Source organism: Staurois parvus, unplaced genomic scaffold, assembly GCF_062004578.1.
Source record: "Staurois parvus isolate SC_StPar_1 unplaced genomic scaffold, SC_StPar_1.0 ptg001447l, whole genome shotgun sequence".
NCBI classification, from domain to species: domain Eukaryota; kingdom Metazoa; phylum Chordata; class Amphibia; order Anura; family Ranidae; genus Staurois; species Staurois parvus.
The window spans coordinates 302,571-327,781 of record NW_028319243.1 but is presented as its reverse complement, the minus strand read 5'-3'; the positions used below and the strand labels follow the sequence as shown (position 1 = coordinate 327,781).

Below are 25,211 nucleotides of genomic sequence, written 5' to 3'. Positions count from 1 at the left end.
TTTTTTATCAGTAAAACGATCGGCCGATTTTCCCATCATTGCCGGGAAAATCGTCCGATCGTCAAAATCGGCCATGCATTTTCCAACATACCCGATAAAAAAATGTGCAAAAAGCCAGAAAAACGGACGACCAATTAACCCACTAATGGTGCAAAAATTGGCCCGTCTATAGCCAGCATTAGGAAGGTTGTTGTCTCTTTACATTTCTCCTATTTAGAGTTCTGTCTTTTAGTTGCACAAACTATAGAAACCCACACAAACCTTTCTGCGGCTTCAACTGTATTTTTACCACCCAGGAAATTCCCACCTCAAAAGAAAAATCTTTCATCTTATCTAATCCTTGGTTAGACTTCTCGCCATTCAGTGAGGCGGCAGTCCAGTCATCTCAAAACCCCTGACCTGATAAAAAGGATTACGTAGTAAAGTGTTCACTCAGAACCCGAGAATCAAAAGCTGCCATGAAATGACATTGCTCTTCAATATAGAGGACATTATAATAAAGGGATTCAAATATAAAGAGTACAAGTATTCATCTTTAGTAATATATATATATATATATATACACTAAATTTCCAAAAGTATTGGTCGGCCGGCCTTTCCACACACATGAACTTTAACCCCTTCCATACCGGGCACTTTTCCCCCTTCCTGCCCAGGCCATTTTTCGGGTTTCAGCGCTCTCACACTTTGAATGACAATTGCGCGGTCATACAACATTGTACCCAAACTAAACTTTTATCATTTTCTTCACACAACTAGAGCTTTTTTTTGGTGGTATTTAATCACCGCTGGGGTTTTTATTTTTTGCTAAATTAACAAAAAAAGACCAAAAAGTTTGAAAAAAAACCACGTTTTTCTTTGTTTCTGTTATAAAAGTTTACAAATAAATAATTGTTCTTCATAAATTTAGGCCGAGATGTATTCTGCTACATGTCTTTGGTGAAAATAACCCAAATTAGGATGTATTATTTAGTCTGTAGGAAAGTTATAGAGTTCACAAACTATGGTATAGATCTGAATATTGATCAATCCTGAAGTACTGACAGCCAATCTAATTGCTTGAGGTCCAAGAATGTCAGAACAGTACAGATATCCCCCAAATGTCAGGACAGTACAGATATCCCCCAAATGTCAGGACAGTACAGATATCCCCCAAATGTCAGGACAGTACAGATATCCCCCCAAATGTCAGAACAGTACAGATATCCCCCAAATGTCAGGACAGTACAGATATCCCCCCAAATGTCAGAACAGTACAGATATCCCCCAAATGTCAGGATGGTACAGATATCCCCCAAATGTCAGAACGGTACAGATATCCCCCAAATGTCAGAACAGTACAGATATCCCCCAAATGTCAGGACGGTACAGATATCCCCCAAATGTCAGGATGGTACAGATATCCCCCAAATGTCAGGACAGTACAGATATCCCCCAAATGTCAGGACGGTACAGATATCCCCCCCAAATGTCAGAACAGTACAGATATCCCCCAAATGTCAGGACAGTACAGATATCCCCCAAATGTCAGAACAGTACAGATATCCCCCAAATGTCAGGACAGTACAGATATCCCCCAAATGTCAGAACAGTACAGATATCCCCCAAATGTCAGGACAGTACAGATATCCCCCAAATGTCAGGACAGTACAGATATCCCCCAAATGAATCCTTGTTGCAGAGTAGACAGTCCGACGTACTTCATAAGAGGAATGGCGAGTTTTTTGAAGTTGTATTTTTTTTGTCATAATTTTTCGGAAAATGAAAAAATGAAAAAAATAATTTTCACAATTTTTTTTTTTACATACTGTCACCAGTGCAGTACAGCGTCATCATATAACTGGCATGGCAGTGATCAGGGACACTGACTGGTGACAGTATGAAAAAATATATATATATTTTATTTATTATTATTATTTTTTTTTTATTACATTTCTTTGTAGTTTTTTTAAGATTTTTTTTTCATTCTTTACTATGACCAAAATAGTACAATGTTACCATAGTAACATTGTACTACTTTGGGGAAGTGATCAGTATTTTTTTTTTTTTTTTTACAGAATTTGCTTAAAGTAATTCTTTGCTATAAGCAAGCATTTACTTAAATGACATCGATTCATTCAGGTTTTTTTTGTTTTGGTTTTTTTTTTTGTGCTTAGCTGTGATTTGGCCACAGCTAATCACGACATGTGCATGTGATCACTGTGACCATTCACAGCTAGACACTAGTATACAATGGATGGCATGAATGAAGCCATCCATTGTATACAACTGTCATGTGACCTGCTGTGATTGGTCACAGCAGGTCACATGGTACCGGCAACAGGGGCAGGTACTCAGATCTGTCATCGGCCGTGTCCAAGGTACACGGCCGGTGACAGATCGTGCCGCTGTGGGGCTCTGCAACCGCGCGGGAGGACGTCAAATGGCGGGAGGACATCAAATGGCGTACACCCCGGAAAGGTAATGCATTTTCGCGGCCGCCAAACGGCTATTGGCCGGGCCGGGCGTCAAATGGTTAATGGTCCCCCAGTCTTAGTCCATAGGGTTCAATATTGAGTTGGCCCCGCCCTTTGCAGCTATAACAGCTTCAACTCTTCTGGGAAGGCCGTCCACAAGGTTTAGGAGGGTGTCTATGGGGAGGTTGGACCATTCTTCCAGAAGTATTGGTCGGCCAGCCTTTACACGCACATGACCTTTATTGGCCCCCCAGTCTTAGTCCGTAGGGTTCAATATTGAGTTGGCCCCGCCCTTTGCAGCTATAACAGCTTCAACTCTTCTGGGAAGGCCGTCCACAAGGTTTAGGAGGGTGTCTATGGGAAGGTTGGACCATTCTTCCAGAAGCACATTTGTCAGGTCAGGCACTGATGTCGGGGGAGGAGGCCCGGCTCGCAGTCTCCGCTCTAATTCATCCCAAAGCTGTTCTATGGGGTTGAGGTCAGGACTCTGTGCAGGACAGTCAAGTTCCTCCATCCCAAACTGGCTCCTCCATGTCTTTATGGACCTTGCTGGGTATGTCCCAGAGGCAGGCTGTGATTGGAAGGGTGTGTGCCAGAGGCAGGCTGTGATTAGGAGGGGTATGTGCCAGAGGCAGGCTGTGATTAGGAGGGGTATGTGCCAAAGGCAGGCTGTGATTAGGAGGGGTATGTGCCAAAGGCAGGCTGTGATTAGGAGGGGTATGTGCCAAAGGCAGGCTGTGATTAGGAGGGGTATGTGCCAAAGGCAGGCTGTCATTAGGAGGGGTATGTGCCAAAGGCAGGCTGTGATTAGGAGGGGTATGTGCCAAAGGCAGGCTGTGATTAGGAGGGTGTGGTGGCTGAACCAACTACCCAATATAGCCATGCTGTGTGTCCTGTACCGCTGAATGGCCAGCATTGATACAGATCGGTTTAGAACAAGAAGGAATGGTAACTGGCAGGATCAGCCAGGTACTTCAGATGGAAGAAGTACATGAGAATGATAGAGACTATGATTTATAAAACGTACATGTGTGAATACACATAGAAAAAACAAACATTTTAAATGGATTAAAAAAAAACAAAAAGTGTAAATATTTAAATTAAAAATAAAACTTAAAAGCACCCCATCCCCCTATGCTCACGTTCAGATATAAATATGCACATACGGTAGGTCCGGCATGCGTAGGTAAACGGTGGTTGCACCACACACACGGGGTATCTAATGTGGAAGTGAGAGTGAAAATTCTATTGCCTTAGCTCACATTTCACACATTTCACAGGCACCTGTGGTTTATATCTTGACATGTCTGCTATGTATTTACTCAACACAACATCATCTTTTTAGTAACACTTTAGTTGTCATTTATAAAGCCCCAGATGTGTGAAATGAACCTCTAATTGGCATTTTAACCCTTTGTGTGTCACCTCGTGTGTCTGTACCAAGGCCAAACGTTCCAGTAGATTAAAACTTTTGTTCCTGGCCATTTCGGGATTTAAAAGGAGCCAAACAACTATGTAATAATAAATGGCTTTATATAATCACTATCCTTCAATAAAAGACGTAATAAAAGTTATATTTTCAATATCAGTGCCAACATTTTATGATTTCTGCCAGGGCATGCAAACTTTTGAGCACAACTGTATGTTAAAAATGATAAAACTGTCCCGGACATCTAGTGGTTGACCACTTCCCCTCCCACCACCCTATACCCCCCTATGACCCAGAGCAGTTTTTGCTTTCCTACTATGGTCCTGTTTATGTTGCAGTTACTAAGATAACAAGGTAAAATATATATTGTTTTTTAAAGACAAACGAGGCCTTTTTTTCATAGTATTGTCTTGCAAAAATTAACGTTTTTATGCAATCCTTAGCCAAAAAAAAAGGAACAAACCTAAAAAAAGGCATTTTTTTTTCTTTTTTGCCAGTGTTCCTTAACCACTTCAATGCTGGGCACTTTCACCCCCTTTTTGCCTAGCCCAATTTTCAGCTTTTAGCGTTGTCGCACTTTGAATAACAATTGCACGGTCATGCAACACCGTACCCAAATATACTTTTTTATAATTTTTTTTTAACACAAATAGAGCTTTCTTTTGGTGGTATTTAATCACCACTGGGTTTATTTTTTTTGCTAAATAACCAAAAAAAAGACAGCAAATTTTGAAAAAGAGAACCACATTTTTCTTTGTCGTTTCCATAATAAAATGTTGCAAATAAATAATTGTTCTTCAGAAATTTAGGGCAAAATGTAATCTGCCACATTTCTTTGGTGAAAATAACCCAAATCAGTGTATATTACTTACTCTGTAGGAAAATTATAGTCTACAAATTATAGGATATACCCAGGGGGGAACTGACTATTTGGAAACTCGGGCACTGCCCGAGGGCCCGGGGTCAGTAGGGGGCCCCATGAGATGCCCCTGGTACCTTTTTCATAGGCTTTTTTGAGTTTGGGCAAGGACACAGGGGCCCCATGATCCCCTATTGCCCAGGGGCCCCATGAGTTGTCAGTCCACCCCTGGATATACCGTATATTTGAAAATTGCACTGACAGCCGATCTCACTTCTTTAGGCCCGAACATGTCAGGATGGGCAAAGATCCCCCAAATGACCCCTTTTTGGAAAGTAGACAGTCTTTAGTATTTAGTAAGAGGTATGGAGAGTTTTTTGAAGTTGTAATTTTTTTGTCAATATTTTTTTGAAAATGAAGAAATTAAGAAAAACATTTCTCACAGGTTTTTTTTTAAACATACTATCACCGGTGCAGTACAGCATCATCATATAACTGGTGTGGCGGTGATCAGGAACAGTAAGGAAAAAAAGTTTTTTTCAATTTTTTTTATTTTTAATTACATTTTTTTCCTTTTTTATTTTTTTTTTAACAAGCTGCGACCAACGCAATATAATGTTACAATAGTAACATTGTACTACTCTGAGGAAGTGATCAGGATTTTTTTTTACACATTATGATTGCTTATAGCAGTGAATTTTACTAAATAAGCATTTTACTAAATGATATTGATTCATTCAGTAAGTATTGTTATGATTAGCTGTGATTGGCCACAGCTAATCACATGGTACAGATGGGTTGTGATTGGCCCTGTCTGTACCATGTGATCTCTGTGACCAATCACAGCTAGCAACACAATTGCACACAATGATTGGCATGAAAGAAAGCCATTTATTGTTTACAATTGTCATAGGATCTACGGTGATCGGTCACAGCGATCATATGGTATCAACAGCAGGCTGTACAGTGATCTGTCATTGTTTCTGCCCAGTGGGCACATCGGGCGATGGATCAATCACAGCTAGCAACACAATTGCACACAATGATTGGCATGAAAGAAAGCCATTTATTGTTTACAATTGTCATAGGATCTACTGTAATTGGTCACAGCGATCACATGGTACCAACAGCAGGCTTTACAGTGATCTGTCATCGTTTCTGCCCAGTGGGCACATCGGGTGATGGACCAATCACAGCTAGCACCACAATTGCACACATTAAATGGCATGAAAGAAAGCCATCAGTGTTTACAGTTGTCATAGGATCTACTGTGATTAGCCACAGCGATCACATGGTACCAACAGCAGGCTGTACAGTGATCTGTCATCGTTTCTGTCCAGTGGACACATCCAGGGTGACAGATCGCACCTGCAGCACGGTCACACGCAAGGCGCATTCTGGGAGGCTGTCATATGACCAGGGGCAGACTGACCATTTGGAAACTCGGGCACTGCCCGAGGGTCCAGGGTCAGTAGGGGGCCCCATGAGACGGTACCCCCTGGTACCTTTTTCATAGGCTTTTTTTGGGTTTGGGCAAGGACACGGGGTCCCCATGATCCCCTATTGCCCGGGGGCCCCATGAGTTGTCAGTCCGCCCCTGCATATGACATCAACCTGGAATGATGAAAGTCCCGCCCAGCCTTCATATTACAATAGGCTCGGTGGGAACTGGTAAAAAAAAATTGTGTTACTGTGAGATAAAATGATATATATTTTTTAATAATATGCCCAGTTTACAGTGACACTATTATGATTCTGCTGCAAAAAAATTACAAAGTTATTTACAAATGCATTATCATTTCTTATTTTTAGTTTTGTGACACTAAAAAAATTAAGAAAACAAAGAAAAATTTTAAAAAGTTGAAATATTAATGGTAAATAAAGTAGAAATAATAAAAAAAAAAACAAACAGGTAAACAGTAGTTGAAGGGAGAAGGAGAAAAGAGAATAATTTGAGCTGATTAGGGTACACTAAGTGTTAATAAAGGGGTAAATAGACACATTTGAATAATTTATTTTTTCTACATTTCAAGTAGCTTTAAGGGACCTCATCTACAGATCAAAGTTCATCTCTTTGATCTGCAGATGAATAGAACAGAGTAGATACAAACCTAACAGTGTTACTTTGTATCTCTCAAAAGGGCTGTCAATCACAGGATGTCTGTTGCATCTCCTTCCCCTGTCACCTTTTAACCTCTTGGTGTCAGGAAAACCTGTCAGAAGTGACTCATACAGATAGCAGAGGAAAAAGGCAGCAGACAGAATTGACACTTAGCCCCTGTTCACATATATGTGGCCTTGCGGAATAGACTTCGTGTCCCGTGACATGCAGAGAAGAAGTCCCTGCAGTTCTTCCGAAAACGCAGCTCTCACAGGGACCTCAGTTCCCAGTATGGTTGCGTTTTCCATTAGAAGTAATGACACACGCCCGTGGGTCCGCATTCCTCTGTGGGGGTGGTGCGGCTGCATGGAGTTTTGTGCAGATCTGCAGCAGCACCACCTAGCCTTAGTGCTCTGGATTAAAATAAGTACAAATTGTGACGGGAGTCACTTTGGGTGGGGGGCCCATGGAACACAGCTCACTTTGGAGGGGTGGGGAGACCCCTGTCTCAGCTCCCCATATCCCTCTTATGTGTAAGTCAGCCTGTGCCTGTTAGGGGTACAGGGTGATCTGTCCTCATATTGTGTAGACATGTCTAGGAGACAGGTGGTGTGGGGGGTTGTGGATTGTTTGGTGTTATGTGGTTGCATCCCATTGTTCTATTGTGTGTCTTGCTTGGGAGCAAACTATTATATGTATGTGCTTATGTGTATTGGCTTGCTGGGGGGTGTCTCTAGCAGCCCTCCCTCCTGATGGTTCTGTCTGCTGGTGTGTCTCTTGTTACTAAATGTAGATTGCCCCGCCCTGATACAGGGAGGGGGGGTTGTTCCCTTGAATGTATATATATTGTATCTATGTTAAAATAAAGTAGTCTACTTCCTGGTTTACTTCAAGACTGGTGTCCTCCAGTCTTGTATGGTTGGCTGTGGTGTTTGTTGTCGGTGTTCGGACGGGGAAGCGGTATTCTAACGGAAGTACCCAAGCGCAGTCTGGGGTCGGTTCCGTTACACACACCATCAGGGGTGGACTGACAACTCATGGGGCCCCCGGGCAATAGGGGATCATGGGGCCCCTGTGTCCTTGCCCAAACTCAAAAAAACCTATGAAAAAAGTACCAGGGGCATCTCATGGGGCCACCTACTGACCCCGGGCCCTCAGGCAGTGCCCGAGTTTCCAAATGGTCAGTCCGCCCCTGCACACCATAGAGGGATGTGCTTTGTTCATATTTCACGGAAGAGGATTACAACCACTTTAGGTTTCCCCAGGCTCAAGAACATTATGCACAGGAGCTACAAAAGGCATACCGTGGTCACAAAGTGGTTCGTTTTCTGATGGCCAGAAAACAAGGAGCAAGCGGGCCTAAAAGGACAAAATGTCCAATTTATTCCACATGTGACCCATTTTACAATTGTACTTGAACATGCAAGAAATCTAGAACAACATGTAGAACGCACAATGCGGCAATCACAAGACTGCTATTATTATCCTCAGGAGGACACAATAACCTCCCACTCAAGTCGCGGCCCTGCCGACGCTTTCGGCGTTCTGATTGTCATCTCTGCATCCGGACTGTACTGTCAATTCTTAGAAGCAGCATACAGATGGAAATCTCAGATTGAAGGAGATAAACTGGTTTGTGTCACGCAGAGGATGCTAACATATTATCTTTGCACTTTGACTTGCATCTTTAACTCTTTTAGATTGTAAGCTCTTATGAGCAAGACCTTCCTGACCCTCTTGTCTGCAATTTGATTGTAACTGTGCCTTCTCCCATCATATTGTCAAGCACTGAGCAAACTGTTGGTGCTGTATAAATCCTGTATAATAATAAAAAAAATAATTTTCCTTGTTAGCTTATGTGTAAAATTATTTATTATTTATTTATTTATTTATCGAGTTTATATAGCGCCAAAGGGTTTGCTCAGCGCTGTACAATAGAGGGGGGACAATACATGGCACAGTACAGTAACATCAAACAGCACACAAGGGGTTAGAGGGCCCTACTCTTTCGAGCTTACAATCTAGGAGGGAGGGGGTAGTGGTACAGGAGGAAATGGCTGTGGGGGATGGAGTGGTAGGAGGAGGGAAGGGCAGCGGCTGTTAGGTGAGGGTGGGGTAGGCTTCCCTGAAGAGGTGGGTTTTCAGGGAGCGCCTGAAGGTGAGGAGGGAAGGTGACAGTCTGATGGATTGGGGTAGTGAGTTCCAGAGGATGGGGGAGGACCTGGAGAAGTCTTGCAGTCGTGCGTGGGAGGAGGAGACCAGGGAGCAAGATAGAAGGAGGTCCTGTGAAGAGCGAAGGGTACGGGTAGGGTGGTACCTGGGAATCAGGTCGGTGAGGTAGTTAGGGGCAGTGTTGTGAATGGCTTTATAGGTCAGAGTGAGCAGTTTGAATTTAATGCGTTGGGCAATGGGGAGCCAGTGGAGGGAGAGGCAGAGGGGGGTGGCAGAGGTGGAGCGGCTGGTGAGGTGGATGAGTCTGGCCGCTGAGTTCAGGATGGTCTGAAGCGGGGAGAGCCTGCACTGGGGTAGGCCGGTGAGGAGGGAGTTGCAGTAGTCCAGGCGTGAGATAATCAGGGAGTGTACGAGTAGTTTAGTGGTGTCTGGGGTAAGGAAGGAGCGTATCTTGGCGATGTTCCGGAGGTGGAGCCTGCATGTGTTTGTGAGTGATTTGACATGAGGTTGAAAGGAAAGGTTTGAGTCCAGAATGACGCCAAGGACCTTGGCTTGCTGGGCGGGATTGATGGTGGTGTTGTTGGTAGTGATGGAAAGGATGGGGGGGGGTCACGGGAAGGGGGAAAATAATACATGAAACGCTGGAAATCAGCAGCTGAATACAGACTGCTCCAAAAAATGAAAGGAACACTTTATAATCAGAGTCTAGCATAGGGGTGGGCAAACGTTTTGACTTGAGGGCCGCAATGGGTTCATATATTGGACCCGGGGGCCGGACCAAGAGTAGATGAATGATGTCTATGTGTCATCCATAGTAAGTATAGTAATATTCCCCCATAGTAAGCATAGTAATTAATCCTATACTTCTATATCACAACACTTAAACCTATAATATCCCAGAAAAGTGATCTACCTTCACCCTTGAAGGCCAGCTTAACAATATGTATGTGACTTTTCTATGAGCAGATACATCAAATTAAATGAAATAAAACCAAAAATTATAAAAATTATATATAAAAAATTATATATAAAAATTATATATAATTTATAAATTTATATAATTTATGTCCAAAAATAAAATCAAAAAATCCCAAAAATAATCCTCACAAGTGAAACACAAAAACTTAAACTTTTTCTTCTTCTTTCATCACCAAAACCTTCTTAATACCCGCACATCCTGATATTCGTGCACCTCAAAAAGGAAAAAAAACTCGACATAGTGTCATACCTTAAATAATAAAACACAGGTGCCACTCACTGTGCAGCATGCAAAATAAACATGTATACTCAAACCAAGTGTCAAAACACCTAAGTGAAATGACAATATAAGTGAAAGCACATTCACATAGGAAAAGCAATGCAATGTGTGAAAACCACTCCACAGATAATACTGCCAGTGTATAACCCCACACCCAAAAATATATATAAAAGGTGATAACCAAAGCCCAGATCACCACTCTCCAACTCTAATAAGGATGGGTAATTACCCTAAAGCAGAAACAGTAGGGCAGATTAACCACTCTGGGTTACACTCTCCTCTCATCAATTTTCTCCAAAGACTAGGGTCACTTCCTCCACTTTTCTCCAGAAAACCAGTCACAATATAAAAGATATTCTTCTTTATTGGTAACTCACATAAAAATTCCGTGGTAACAGCTCCTCCTCACAAGCAGTGTACACATGGACAGGTTCAGGGAAACATAAACCGCATGTTCCCACTTCCAAGATGGCCGCGATCGCACTTCCGGTCAACGTCGATGCGTATGACGTCACGTGTCCCTGACGCGTTTCGTCACTTCCTTTGACTTTTTCAGAAGGGTAAGGACGTCTGCGCATCGACTCCTTATGTACCGCCCTTCATTCAGTCGCAGACATGGGTTCTGCACACTCTGAACTCATCAAATAACCATATAGTAATTCATCCCCCATAGTAATTCATCCCCCATATAGTAATTCATCCCCCATATAGTAATTCATCCCCCATAGTAATTCATCCCCCATAGTAATTCATCCCCCATATAGTAATTCATCCCCCCTATAGTAATTCATCCCCCCTATAGTAATTCATCCCCCATATAGTAATTCATCCCCCATATAGTAATTCATCCCCCATAGTAATTCATCCCCCATAGTAATTCATCCCCCATATAGTAATTCATCCCCCATAGTAATTCATCCCCCATATAGTAATTCATCCCCCATAGTAATTCATCCCCCATATAGTAATTCATCCCCCATATAGTAATTCATCCCCCATAGTAATTCATCCCCCATATAGTAATTCATCCCCCATAGTAATTCATCCCCCATAGTAATTCATCCCCCATATAGTAATTCATCCCCCATAGTAATTCATCCCCCCTATAGTAATTCATCCCCCATATAGTAATTCATCCCCCATAGTAAGTCCCCCCTGTGTCAATTTACTTACCTTTGCTCCGCGCGTTCCTCTCGCCGTGTTCCCGCGCCGTTCCGGTCTTCAGGGCGGACTGTGAGAGGAGCCTAGCTCCCCTCACGTTCGTCACGCTGCCCCGCCTACACACATCCTGACAGCCAATGTATTACGCTCCGCGGGCCGGATTAAAAGGTCCGCCGGGCCGTATACGGCCCGCGGGCCGTAGTTTGCCCATTGCTGGTCTAGCATCATGAAACTCCTAGGATATGGATCTGGTCAGGTAAGTAGCAGAGGGGGTTGTTCATCAGTTTCAGCTGCTTTGGCGTTAATGAAATTAACTACAGGTGCACTAGATGGGCAACAATGAGACGACCCCCAAAACAGGAATGGTTTTACAGGTGGAGGTCACCGACATTCTTTTCCCTACTCATCTTTTCAGACTGTTTTTCACTAGTTTTGCATTTGGCTCGGGTCAGTGTCACTACTGGTAGCATGAGGCCATACCTGGACCCTACAGAGGTTGCACAGGCAGTCCAACTCCTCCAGGATAGCACATCAATACGTACCATTGCCAGAAGGTTTGCAAACAGGTAATTTTTCCCCTTCACTGATGTGCGCTGATGAGGCAGCACAGATGGGCACTGATAGACTGCACTGATGAGCAGTGATAGGCACTGGTAGGCGGCATTGAAGATCACTAATAGACGGCATTGGCTGGCGGCACTGATGGACACTGACTGGCAGTACTGATGGACACTGTTGGCACTGAGCTGATGGATGCTTTTGAGAATGCACTGATGGGCAATGTTGGGGTTGCACTCAGGGGCAGACTGACAACTCATGGGGCTCCCGGGCAATAGGGGATCATAGGGCCCCTGTGTCCTTGCTCAAACTCAAAAAAGCCTATGAAAAGGGTACCAGGGGCATCTCATGGGGCCCCCTACTGACCCCGGGCCCTCGGGCAGTGCCTGAGTTTCCAAATGGTCAGACCGCCCCTGGCTGCACTGATGTCTCCATAGGAGTGCACTGATGTCCTCTGATGTGTAAATACAGTTGTAGACTACCGGTTCTCCTCTCTCCTCACTCTGTGACAGCATGAGGAAAGTACAGCCTATAACCCGCAACTGTATTTCTCATTGTGATCAGTTGTGTCATTGGACACAGCTGATCACGTGGTAAAAGGGCATTGTGATTGGCCCTTTACTAAGTCATGTGATCAGCTGTGTCCAAAGGACACAGCGTCCACAGAGCTTGCAATCGCATGGTACTGGCAGTGGCCCGGCACAGGGATCTGTCACCGGCATGCGAGGCAAGTTCTGTGGAGGACGTCATATGAGATCCACCAAGAATGGCGAATGTCTTGTCTGGCCGTCATTTGTCTATAGGCCGGGCGGGAACCAGTTAAAGTGGAATTCCATTCATAACTTTACTAACTCTAAAACTACTCCCACCCCCATTCTAAAGCTATTCTATCTAATCCTATAAAAAAGAGATTGCTATACTTACCAATTCTGAAGCTGCGCCACTCCAGTCCGGTCCCAGGCTGAGCTGACCATGGAAGCCCCATAGTAAGTCTATGTGTGACTTCTCAGTTGTTGTCGGCTTTCTCTCTCTAAACCAGGGGTGGGCAAACTTTTTGACTTGAGGGCCGCAATGAGTTCATATATTGGACCCGGGGGCCGGACTAGCTGCTGGCCGGCCCAGCCACTACCATGCCATCCATAGTAGTATAGTAATATTCCCCCATAGTAAGCATAGTAATTAATCCCCCATATAGTAATTCATCCCCCATAGTAATTCATCCCCCATAGTAATTCATCCCCCATAGTAATTCATCCCCCATATAGTAATTCATCCCCCCTAGTAATTCATCCCCCATATAGTAATTCATCCCCCATATAGTAATTCATCCCCCCCTATAGTAATTCATCCCCCATAGTAATTCATCCCCCCTATAGTACTTCATTCCCCATATTGTGTCAATTCACTTACCTTTGCTCCGCGCGTTCCTCTCGCCGTGTTCCCGCACCGTTCCGGTCTTCAGGGCGGACTGTGAGAGGAGAGGAGTTCGTCACACTGCCTCGCCTACATCCTGACAGCCAATGTTTGCCACGCTCCGCGGGCCGGATTAAAAGGTCCGCCGGGCCGTATACGGCCCGCGGGCCGTAGTTTGCCCATTGCTGCTCTAAACAGAAGCTGCTGCTAGAGACTGGAGACTGGAGCGTCTTCAGAATAGGCAAGTATAGTGATCTCTTCTTTACAGGGTTAGATAGAGTATCTTGAGAATGGGGGTAGGAGTAGGTTTAGAGTTAGTTCAAGTTTTGACTGGAATGCTACCTTAGGTATTTGAGTATTTGAGCAAATGGTGGACTGAGCTTGGTAGTAGCAACTTGAAGATGCTAAACTTCCTCCTAAAGATATGAGCAGAGTCCTCTCACAAGTAATTAAAGGACTGAGCTCTTCAAGACATGAGGCACAATGTCCCTTTGAACACAGCTGACTTTAGCACCAGAGGGATGGCAACAGTCTCTAGGATCTCTCACTGTGCTCATTAATGTCCTTGGATAATTGGTGGCCTCCTTCTAATATATTCCAGACATTTTCCCCCAGTGATACCAGACTAGATCCTCAGACGACAAGTCCTTCAGTCAGCTCTGTGACGATCGAGGCGTTAGACCCCAGCCCTACTCACCAAACTCGTGACCGAAGGTCTAGCCAATCTAAAACCGCGCTGTCACGTGCATAATAATGCCATGCCCAGCTGCACCCTGCACACAGATTTTCCAGCTAATGGACCACAATCTGTGTACTTGCAGCCTGGAAGCGATTGTAACTGGATCAGGTTAATTATGCAATTAACCCTTCACACTGCCACCACCTCCTTTTTGTACAGAGAGGAAACTCGGCAATATCAGCAATAATACTATGATGTTTGCATAAGCGTCGGTATACCGCTGTCACCACAGGGAGAGATATACCAAAGTTTAAAACACACACACAGTAGCGCTCTTCAGAGGCAGGGGTTCTTAGTTTGCATTAAAGAGTTTTAGAAACAGTTCAACACTTTCAGAAAGTAAGATTTCTTACTAAAAGGTCAAAAGGGTGCAATAAAAATATTTACAGAAAACGATGTAGCCAATATATATATATAAATATACAGAGAGCAATAACACAGCAAAGAGATAACAGAAGTTTAAAGGGATAAAGTACTTGCCATCAGCCTTGGTTTAAGCAGATCAGGTTTCCTGAGCCAAAAGGATGCCTTATCTCCCAAAGTTGGTTCTGATGTTGAAAGGGAGAATCTTCAACTAACTCAACTCAGCTTAGCTTAGCTTTTTCTAGGAACTCAGCAGGGTGTCTCCCTGAAGCAGAGAACCAATCGCCTCATATGGCGGGTGTTGCAGGAGGAGACCCAAGCTATGACCAAAAACTCTCATAGTTGATGTCATGGTTCATAACTTACCCTGGATATATATATAACATTCTATCCATGAGTAGATTAATACGCAGAATCTTCTGCTGAACTTCTACATATGAAATATGACATACCTGTTGTGACGGTTAAGGAGATATAATTTTCTGCTTTCCTGTATATGTCAGCTAGGGGGTGTAATATATCAGACGACTTGTATTAAAGTGACCGGGTTGAATATATGCCCGGTTTTTATGAAAGTCTCTCATATTCCAAGATATGTAATCATAGGGGAAAGTGGGTCTTGAATGTGATGTCTGCTTTATTGCTTATCTGGAATGTCTTTGAGGCTCAGCGAGGGACTTGGTTTATGGCTTTATGATCCCATTCCAAGCAAGAGTCTCACAGACATATGGGCCCCAGCTAATTGGGGTTTATAGCCAGGATGCCCTCCCAATGAGTTTGCTGCCTGTGATCTCTGCATCAAACAGACCACACGTCACTCAACAGAGAGGGAGGGGGGATATCGGAGAAATCTGATTTGGGAGAGAGAGATACAAGATGGAGGGGTTTGGAGCAAAATGGAAGACCGCGTCCATCTCTGTGTGCACGATTGCTACAAGCTCCAGCAGCTTTTAGCAAAATAGGACCTCCCAGCTAGCCCAGCTGGGACCTCAAAGAACCACAGACACGTGGCATGCTTGCCTAGGGGGAAAACAGCCCCTCTAGGCTGTGATATCCTCCTCATAGACAAGACACCTCTGTTCCAAGTCTCAGATTATTTATACACACTCCCAGCCACCATCTGGGCAACTCTCCCCACGGATTGGCCACAGCTGTGAACCTTTGCAAAGGGACAACCTTTAGCTGAGATCAACAGAGTCTTGGAAAAGGCAAAATTAATCCCAGTCACATGAGCAGCCACCAAAGTGTTAGAACTAGGCAGGTGCTGCAGTCATGCAAAATCAACATTAAGGCATTAACTCAACATCAACACATAATGATATATTGCTTCTACTGATTAATCCCCAGGTTGCAGCAATGGTGTTGGGTGATCTGGATGACGTGCGTTTACTGCGCATGGAATGGTCACAGAAGTGAAGGCAATACCATATGAAGTTTTAGCAGTCAAAAACCTGTGAAAAGGTCACCACTGTGCTACTGTGTGCCCTTGTCAACCTGATGTGATCTCATCCGCTCCTCCCACGACCTACTGCTCTCTAGCTCGTCTCCTCCTCCCACGCTCATCTCCAGGACTTCTCCGGAGCTTCCCCCATCCTCTGGAACTCTCTACCCCAATCTATCAGACTATCGTGTATACTTTTAGGCGATCTCTGAAAACGTATCTCTTCAGGGAAGACTATCCTCTCGTCAGCTAATAACAGAATCTTCTTTCCGCCTACCAGTCCTTCCCCCACAGTTATTACCTTTTGTACTTTCATCCCCTCCCTCTTAGATTGTAAGCTCCAAGTAGCAGATCCCTCCTAACCAGGGCGGACTGACCATTCGAGCACTCGGGCAGTGCCCAAGAGCCCGGGGTCAGTAGGGGGCCCGTGAAATGCCCCTGGTACCTTTTATAGGCTTTTTTGAGTGTGGGCAAGGACACAGGGGCCCCATGATCCCCTATTGCCCAGGGGCCCCATGAGTTGTCAGTCCGCCCCTGCTCCTAATCCTCTTGTATTGAACTGTATTGTTTCTGTATTGTCTCCCGTTATATTGTAAAGCGCTGAGCAAACTGTTGGCGCCATAAATCCTGTATAATAATAATCTGAGTGTTATGTGACCAATTTAAAGAAATCATTTTTTTTCCTCTGCATGCTTCACAATCTAGTGAAGAAAGAGAAATAAAGATCACCTAAAGTAAAACGCGTTTGTTCACTTCACTACTCTCCTACAAATGTTACATTAAAGTCGTACTAATGTGATATATTTAAATCAGCAGACTTTGGGGCTGATATTTTGGGGTAAATATATGGGGGCGCGCAAAATGTGTAAATGCTGCACTGGGAAAATCACAGGAAGCTACAGTTTTTTTTCCTAATCTTCTGCAATCCAAATTAGCTATCAAATTAAATCCTCATCTATCATCACCTCAAACTAAGGGCGTCACTGCAATGTCACTGACGCACAGGGGCGTATTTACCAGGGGCGGACTGACCATTCATGCACTCGGGCACTGCCCGAGGGCCCGGGATCAGTAGGGGGCCCCATGAAATGCTCCTGGTACCTTTTTTTTATAGGCTTTTTTGAGTGTGGGCAAGGCTACAGGGACCCCATGATCCCCTATTGCCCGGGGGCCTCATGAGCTGTCAGTCCGCCCATGGTATTTACCATACATTTACCTAGGGTGGCATTTTTCAGCAGGACAGCGCCACCTCCCCGGAAGAAGGTAAGGAAGAAGGGACACACATGCGACATGCGGACTAGGTGGGATCCGAGGCTGTGGGCTGCTTGACGGTGTATGCAGAGACCAGGGGCGGACTGACAACTCATGGGGCCCCCGGGCAATAAGAGATCATGGGGCCCCTGTGTCCTCGCTCACGCACAAATCACACCCAAAAAAGCCTATGAAAAGTACCAGGGGCATTTCATGGGGCCCCCTACTGACCCCGGGCCCTCGGGCAGTGCTCGAGTGCTCAAATGGTCAGTCCGCTCCTAGCAGAGACGGACTTTCCTTCCCAGGGATGTTCGAAGTTGTGAAGGGGAGCATCTTCTCTCTCTCTCGCCCAGGTGGTGGCCAGCGTATGGGGGGGTGGTGGTAGTGGAAGGCTCACTTGGGTGGGGTGGGCGTGGTGTTGGTCAATTTCAGGCTGTCTCTGCATGGGGGGGGGGGTGTTTGTCAGTGCCAGGCTCTCACCATGATGGGGTGCTCGGGCTGCCGATTTGTGTGTTACCTAGTGCAGCACAAAACCTAAATACACCACTGCTGACACAGAATACAGAAAAACAGATGTTCGTAAAGATAAGTGGCAGGGCACACTGGACATATTGGTTCTTGCCGTAAACATAGTGAAGAGTTTTCATAGAAACACTGTTCTTTACGGAAGTAAACCCAAAGATTTAACTGTTTCTCAAAACAGTTACATCCAAAGCATTCCATGTACTATAACTGTCACGGTTGCTTGTGCTCTCAACTGACTTGTTAAGCCATCAAATGACTGGTCTTGGGTGATTGGCATTGGAGAATGGTAGGATGACCTCCTGGTAATGGCTTGTGCTGGGGTGAGCAATAATGCTGCAGTGATAGGACTTTCTCCTGGTAATATCCTGTCCTGGAGTGGTAAGGCACCGTCCTGAGGTGAGAGGTATTGAAGAGGTGGTAGGATGCCTTTCTGGTAATGCCTTTTCCTGGGGTGAGGTATTGGAACAGTGGTAGGACAGCCCCCTGGTAATGGCGTGTCTTAGCTTTAATGGTATTGGAGTAGTGGTCAGGGGCGGACTGACCATTTGGAAACTCGGGCGCTGCCCGAGGGCCTGGGGTCAGTAGGGGGCCCTGGTACCTTTTTCATGGGCTTTTTTGAGTTTGGGTAAGGACACAGGGGCCCCATGAGTTGTCAGTCCGCCCCTGGTAGTGGTAGACCTCCATCTTGGTAAAGCCCTTTACTGGAGTAAGCGGTGTTCAAGAGGTGGTAGAACTCCCTCTTTATAATGTCCTGTCTTGGGGTGAGTGGTATTGGATCAGTGGTAGGATGGCCTCCTCATAATGCCTTGCTCTTGACTGAGAGGTTTTAAAGAAGTGGTAGTGTTTTAGTCTTGGACTTAATCATCCAGTGCTTATCTGTTCCTGTCCAAAATTTATGACGCTGGCCAGCTTGTGGAATGTGCGCACATAAAGAAACTCACACTGACACGTTTGGTCTGTGAAAACTTCTCTCTAATTTATTGAAATGAAACCGTGAGCTTATATATGAAAAATGATGCGAACATCACGTGATAACAGCATAAGCATTATATTAGTCTTTGATTGGTCACTTTACACGAAAACAATCTCCGTCATGGTATAGGTGTGATCTTCTTCAGTCTTATCTTAAAAAGAGAAAAACATTCTTTTGTCTTCCAAATCACACGATGGGAGGGGGTCTGTTCCTGTGAGCAAATATTTCTTAAGCAAGGATTTCTTAAAGTACCACAAAGCCCAGCAGGCAGAAAATATTCACACAACATATGTATTAAAGTATAAAAGTAAATATTTATAAAACTTATAGAAATAGCGTATATATATATATATTCAATAGGAAACGAAATAGGCATTTTACCAAATCCATCACAGTCCCCCCTTAAAATGACTATTTTATTCTGTCCCTATAAGACCTCGCTCATCTGTCCCTATAAGACCTCGCTCATCTGTCCCTATAAGACCTCGCTCATCTGTCCTTATGTACCTTGGAACTCTTTTGTGCTGTACGTTAGACAAGTGATGACTATTTCATCACCTCCCTTGCCACAGACTTTGTACATAAGGAAGTCAGATGCTATCCCTACAAAATTGTGAGATTACTATTGGCGGGGAGGGACCGTAATGGGGTGTAAGGTTTTTCTTCATCCATCATATGGGGATCCTCTTGGTCCTGGTTCAGGAAGGTAGGTGTTCTGTTGTCTACAGCTTTGCTTATTAACTTCTTTACAAATGGTAGAATACAACATACAATCAGAGCTAAAAGAACTAGAATTATTAGTACAGTTACCCCTATTTGGGCGAGCACTTTTTTTCACCCACTCATCCAGCTAAAATATTGATCCCACGGGTCTGAGATACCTGAGTTCTTCAGCTCCACTGACAGATCTTCCAATTTATTTATACCCAGAGTAACCTTACCATTCGGGCCAGTATTGTCAGGAATATATGTACAACATGTTCCGGTTCCTTCTATCATTTTACAGACACCTCCTTTTTCTGCTAAAATCATGTCTAGAGCCATCCTATTCTGGAATGTCATGTAGGATGTAGGGGCTAACTGGTCAACGATTCCTTGAAGGGCATCCCTGGTGTAATTCACAAACCTCTGTTGGTTGTAGTATATGTAATTTATCTAATCTACATTTTTATTAACAGTTATCATGGGAATCAGGGATTCAAAACCTGCTTTACTTGGTCTTTGGCTTTAAATTTATTAGACACCCCCCTTGGGACTCCAATGGCATCTATATACACATGTGGGTCAAAACTACCAGAAGGAGCTTTTTGTTTCCTCCTACGGCCAGGCATTGGGTCAGGGATATTCTCTGCTAGGATGTGGAGAGGCATAATGGCCTTTACAAGGGCATACTCACCAGTCCAAATGCCTTCCAATCTTATTCTAATCTTTTGGTCCCCAGTAATCATCCATGACACATATGTATACCTGGTCACTACTATCAGAACATGCTCGTTGTGTCAAGATCATATAGATTACGGTCATAGCACCACATGGGATCTGTACTACAGAAATCAAAGGTGTAAATAGCTACATGAGTGTTGGATGAGTTGTACCAAAATATAGTGGTGTCACCTATTTCAGTGATATCCACCTGTTGAGCCTCTGTCAGACTCATTAGAAAAAGGATATACAACATAGTTGTCATGGTGTAGATGACGCCTTTCCCTCAGGGTTCGGGACTTTCTTGCAGTGGGAGGCGTGTATCCAAGTGTTCTTCCTGGCCACCTTGTCAGAAGGGGCTGTGGTCAGCAGAACTTGGAATGGACCATCATATCTTGGCTCAAGGGAATGTTTCCTCATAAATGTCTTTACTAATACCCAATCTCCGGGTAATAGGCTGTGAGTTCCTGTATCTGACTCAGAATCTGGAATGGAGAAAACACTTGGACATGGATACGGGTTAATTCATGTGATAATACAGTCACATAATCAGTTAACACATCAAATTGTAATTGCAACTGTTGTGGAAAATAACAACCAAATATGGGGGCTGAGCTAAACAAAATCTCATAAGGGGATAGGGAGTGTTCTCTCTTGGTGTGTATCTGACACTAAATAGGGCAATAAGCAGACTGTCTGGCCAACTCATGCCAGTCTCTTGGGCTACTTTTAGCATTCTTTCTATTTTCCCACTACTTTGGGGGTGATAGGGGGTATGGAACGCCAGAGTGACTCCTAATGCCGCCCATATTTCTTTGGTTACTGAAGCTGTGAAAGTGGGGCCCTGGTCACTCTCTATCACCTCTGGAAGCCCATATCTGCATACAACCTCAGTGAGGAGTTTCTTCACAGTTGTTTTAGCAGTCCTGTTAGTTACAGCAAAGGCCTCTGGCCAACTGGAAAACATGTCCAACACCACTAGGGTGTACTCAACCGCCCACTCTTTGGCATCTGGATATGGTCAATTTGTATCCTTTGAAAAGGGTATAGGGGTTTGGCCAAGTGTTTCTGTGGTGTCTTCTCTGTGCGTCCCGGATTGCATTTTGCACAGATGGCACATGCTCTGCAAAAATTGTTCGTCGATGTGGTGATTCCAGGCGCTATATCGTACTTGTTGATGACAGAGTTCATGAGGCTCTTTGACAGATGGGCTGCTCCGTGTGCCCACTGGACTACAGCTGGAAACATATTCTTGGGTAAACAAAGCCTCTTGTTGCACTCAAACAGACCGTCTTTGAAAATAGCTCCTCTCCATCTCCAGCTTTCTTTTTCTTCTTGACTTGCTGCTTCTTGGAGTTCCTTGAGGTAGTTTCTGTCCACAGGTAAGGTCTGTAAGGTGAACATTGGTTCCCACTCTCCGGTCACCTCTCCTTCCATTTCTGGTGGTCCCATGGCCGCTCGTTTTGCCGCCAAATCTGCCAGATTATTGCCTTTGGCTTCTGAAGAGTTTAATTTCCCATGAACTTTTACCTTCAGAATAGCCACTTGAATGGATAGAAGGAGTGCTTCCAGCAGTCGTCCAATGGCTGCTCCATGTCTTATGGATGTACCTGCCGCAGTCATAAATCCTCTTGCCTTCCATATGGGTCCAAAGTCATGGGCCATCCCAAAGGCGTATCTGGAGTCTGTGTAAATATTGGCTCTTTTACCTTCTGCCATTTTACATGCTGTAGTGAGGGCTTGAAGCTCTGCTTCCTGGGCAGATAAAGTTGGTGGTAATGCTCCTGCTTGTAGAATTTCAAATTCCGAGGTCACAGCATAACCTGTGTGGTACTTGCCTCCTTCATCTGCATATATGGAGCCATCCACAAAAAGTGTGTAGTCAGGGTTTTCCAGAGGAATTTCACTCACTGTAGGGAGATGTGTGGTTTCCATGCGCATCATTTCAAGGCAGTCATGTGGAGTAGTACAGGGGTCTCCTTCTTCACCTTCGCCTTCATCTTCCCCCCTCGAAAAATGGCAGAAGGGTGGCTGGGTTGAGAGTGAGACACCTTTGGAGGGTCACATTGTCAGGAATGAGGAGGGAGATTTGCAACCGTAGATGTCTGGCCGTGGACAGGTGTCGGGGTTGTACTTGATTCAGGATGGCAGCAATGTCATGCGGTGCCAGAAGAAACGGGGTATGGTAAAACGAGGTCTGAAGTTCTGTCCAATAGTGCTTGAGCAGAGAAGACAGCTCTTAGAGATGAAGGACCACCCCTAGCTACGGGATCCAAATGACAAGAATAGTACCCAATGGGTCTGGTTTGCCCTCCATGTTCTTGAGCTAGGACCCCCGTGACGTGGCCTTGCTTTTCTGACACAGTTTGAAAGGTTTCTCATAATCTGGAAGTCCCAAGGCAGGAGCGGTGGATATTGCTTGCTTCAGCAGAATAAAATTATCCATGGCCTTGCTTGACAAGGTAAATGGCACAGACTTGAGAGCATCATAAAATGGTTGCATACGGACCGATGCATCAGGGATCCATGCCTTGCAGTAGGATATGAGTCCAAGAAAGGCATGCAGTTGTTTAGCTGCTTTAGGTTGGGGAATATCCTGGATTACAGCTACACGGTCCCCCAGTCTTGTTTGTAAATACTGCCATAAGGGGTGACACGGGTTTGCCCATTTCCTAACGAGAGTTGGGGCGTGGTGGTTGATATTCACGCTGCCCGTCTCGGGGGTCCCTGTCTTATCTGGGATATCTTGGGGCTCTGCATTCTCTTCTAAAGTGTCCCCGTTTCCCACAGTTATAACAGGTGATCCTTTCCCTGATATTTGGCAATGGTGGTGGACGAGTGTAGGTGGGATCTTCATCATTGACCACCATGAGGGGCGCTGGTTTTTTTTCCTTTTTTATTTTCTATGCCTCTGGCCACCAACAGTCATCAGACATCTTCATAGAGCGGTATTCAGGGCGGGCCACCATCAGACCTTTCCTGATATCCTCTTTGAGCCCTGAGACAAAAGCAGTTGAGAGCATGTGTGTTTGTGCCTTTTCATATTGAGAGAAGCCCAGATCATCAAAGGCCTGTATGAGTCTGGCATAATACTTCTCCACAGACTCCCCTTTATCTTGGGTGATGTCTTGAATTGTGGTAGTCTGATACGCCAATTTCTCCTTTGTTTAGTCGTGGAGCTGGACACAAAACTCCACGCCTGAAGAACAGGAAATAGCACTTGTCAGGCAGGCATCATTGAAGCCCATCTGCATAACTGGCCAGAAAACATGTCCTGCTTTAATTTGGCATAGACTGAGCAGGTCTTTCCAAGCAGCTGAGTAAGTTTCTTGTATCTGCACTACCCAGCGGTAAAAGGGCATTGGCTGTTTCTCTGGGTCAGGCAGACTCGTCACTAAGGCCGCTGCTTGTGATGGGGTAAAAGCGACATACATTACCGGTGCCCCTTCCGGTAATCTTGAATGTCGGTGTTGTCTTGTGTACTGTTCCGGTTTAGTTTGTACTCCACTGTGCGTGGGTTTGGGAATCAAATCTATTGGTGCCCTTGTCGCTTGCAGCTGTCGATCACTCCATTCAGATGCATCGTCATTCAATTGGACATCTGACATAGGTTTGGGAGTCATACCTATCGGCATCCTTCCTGCTTGAGGTTGTTGATCATCCGACTCGAATACATTGTCATTCATGTATCCGGCTTGTGAAGGTGACACTTCCATATTGGGGAAAACGGGAGTGTGGTAGGAACCATCCTGGTTTAGAACAGGGAGAACTGGGTATATGCCTTATTTAGGCCTTCCGGGTGTACCAAGATGGCCGGCGAACGGAAGTGCACTGGGCTGGGCAGGAAGTGACAACACAGGTGTAGCAAGATGGCTGCTAGCAGGAAGTGTACTGGGCAGGAAGGGACAAAGCAGGAGCAGCAAGATGGCTGCCATCAGGAAGTGCACTGGGCAGGGCTGGGGTGGTGGGCATAAAGTAAGCGTTAGACAAAGGGCAGGGCTGTCCCTCCCCTCCTCCACCCCACATTCCAACATAGGGCGGTGGTTTTAGCAAACTTCCAATTACAATTTTGTGATACAAATACATTATACAATTGCCATTTTCTTGAATTTCTTCCAACTATCCTTCTTTATACAACACTTTTCCAGTTCTGTACAAAACTTCTGTCACGTTCAGCAAACCTTTATCACATAACATTCCTCTCTGTTCCTACAATGATTTATGCCAGTCCTGACCTTCAGCTTACAAACTTTCGCTACTTACTATAACTTTAACTGCTTCACTTCCTTCACAATATGACATGCCAGTAATCCTTTTCAATATTTTAACACATTAATGGTACACATAAACAGTTTATTTTTTTTTTTTCCCCTGTAGCAATACCTGTTCTGTCCACTACTCTTTGTGGATAACTTCGGCTACATTATACCAAACTTCTTGCTGTCCTCAAGCACATGTTTGTCAACTAAGACATCTTTCTTCTCTTTTTTTTTTTTTTTTCGCCATACCTCCTTATCTTTAATTCCACATACTTTTCTTTTTCTCTCTCTGCAACCAGGTCACATGCTAACATTCCTTTCTAGGGGTCTTATCAGCGTCTGACCCATCTCCTCCCCCCTTCTCTGTCCTTCCTAACAGGAATCTAAGACACTTCACAGGCTGCTGTCCAGACTTTCCTTAACCCTTAACAAACCCCAACCTTCTGTTATGAATGGCAAACATTAGCTTACAGACACACATTTAGGACATAACATAGCAGTCTATCTTGGTGGGCTCTGAGTACAGACCACTGAGTAACTCATCGTAACCCACACAAACAGTTACGGCACCCGCTGTCACACTACCGTGATGCATATCCGACACCTCCTCTGTTGTGGTCAACACACAAGGTTACCACACACCCAGAGAAATTATGTGTCAAAACCCTCAGTAGGTCCACTCCTCTTCCACCTCAAGACTGATACATAAAAACACACAACAGAGACCCAGGTAACAGATAAGCACATGCAGGTATATTTAAATAAACTCCGGGCATACAAGGTTACCTGCCTTTATTGACCTTTAGCAGCCGTACTAGGCACAGGTATGAA

The 25,211-nt window shown here is 44.7% G+C and overlaps 1 pseudogene; it reads right to left on the bottom strand.

Annotated features, from left to right (window-relative positions):
- Positions 1 to 20,702: 20,702 nt before the first annotated feature.
- Positions 20,703 to 22,978, bottom strand: LOC149435930 (uncharacterized; annotated as a pseudogene).
- Positions 22,979 to 25,211: the final 2,233 nt, after the last annotated feature.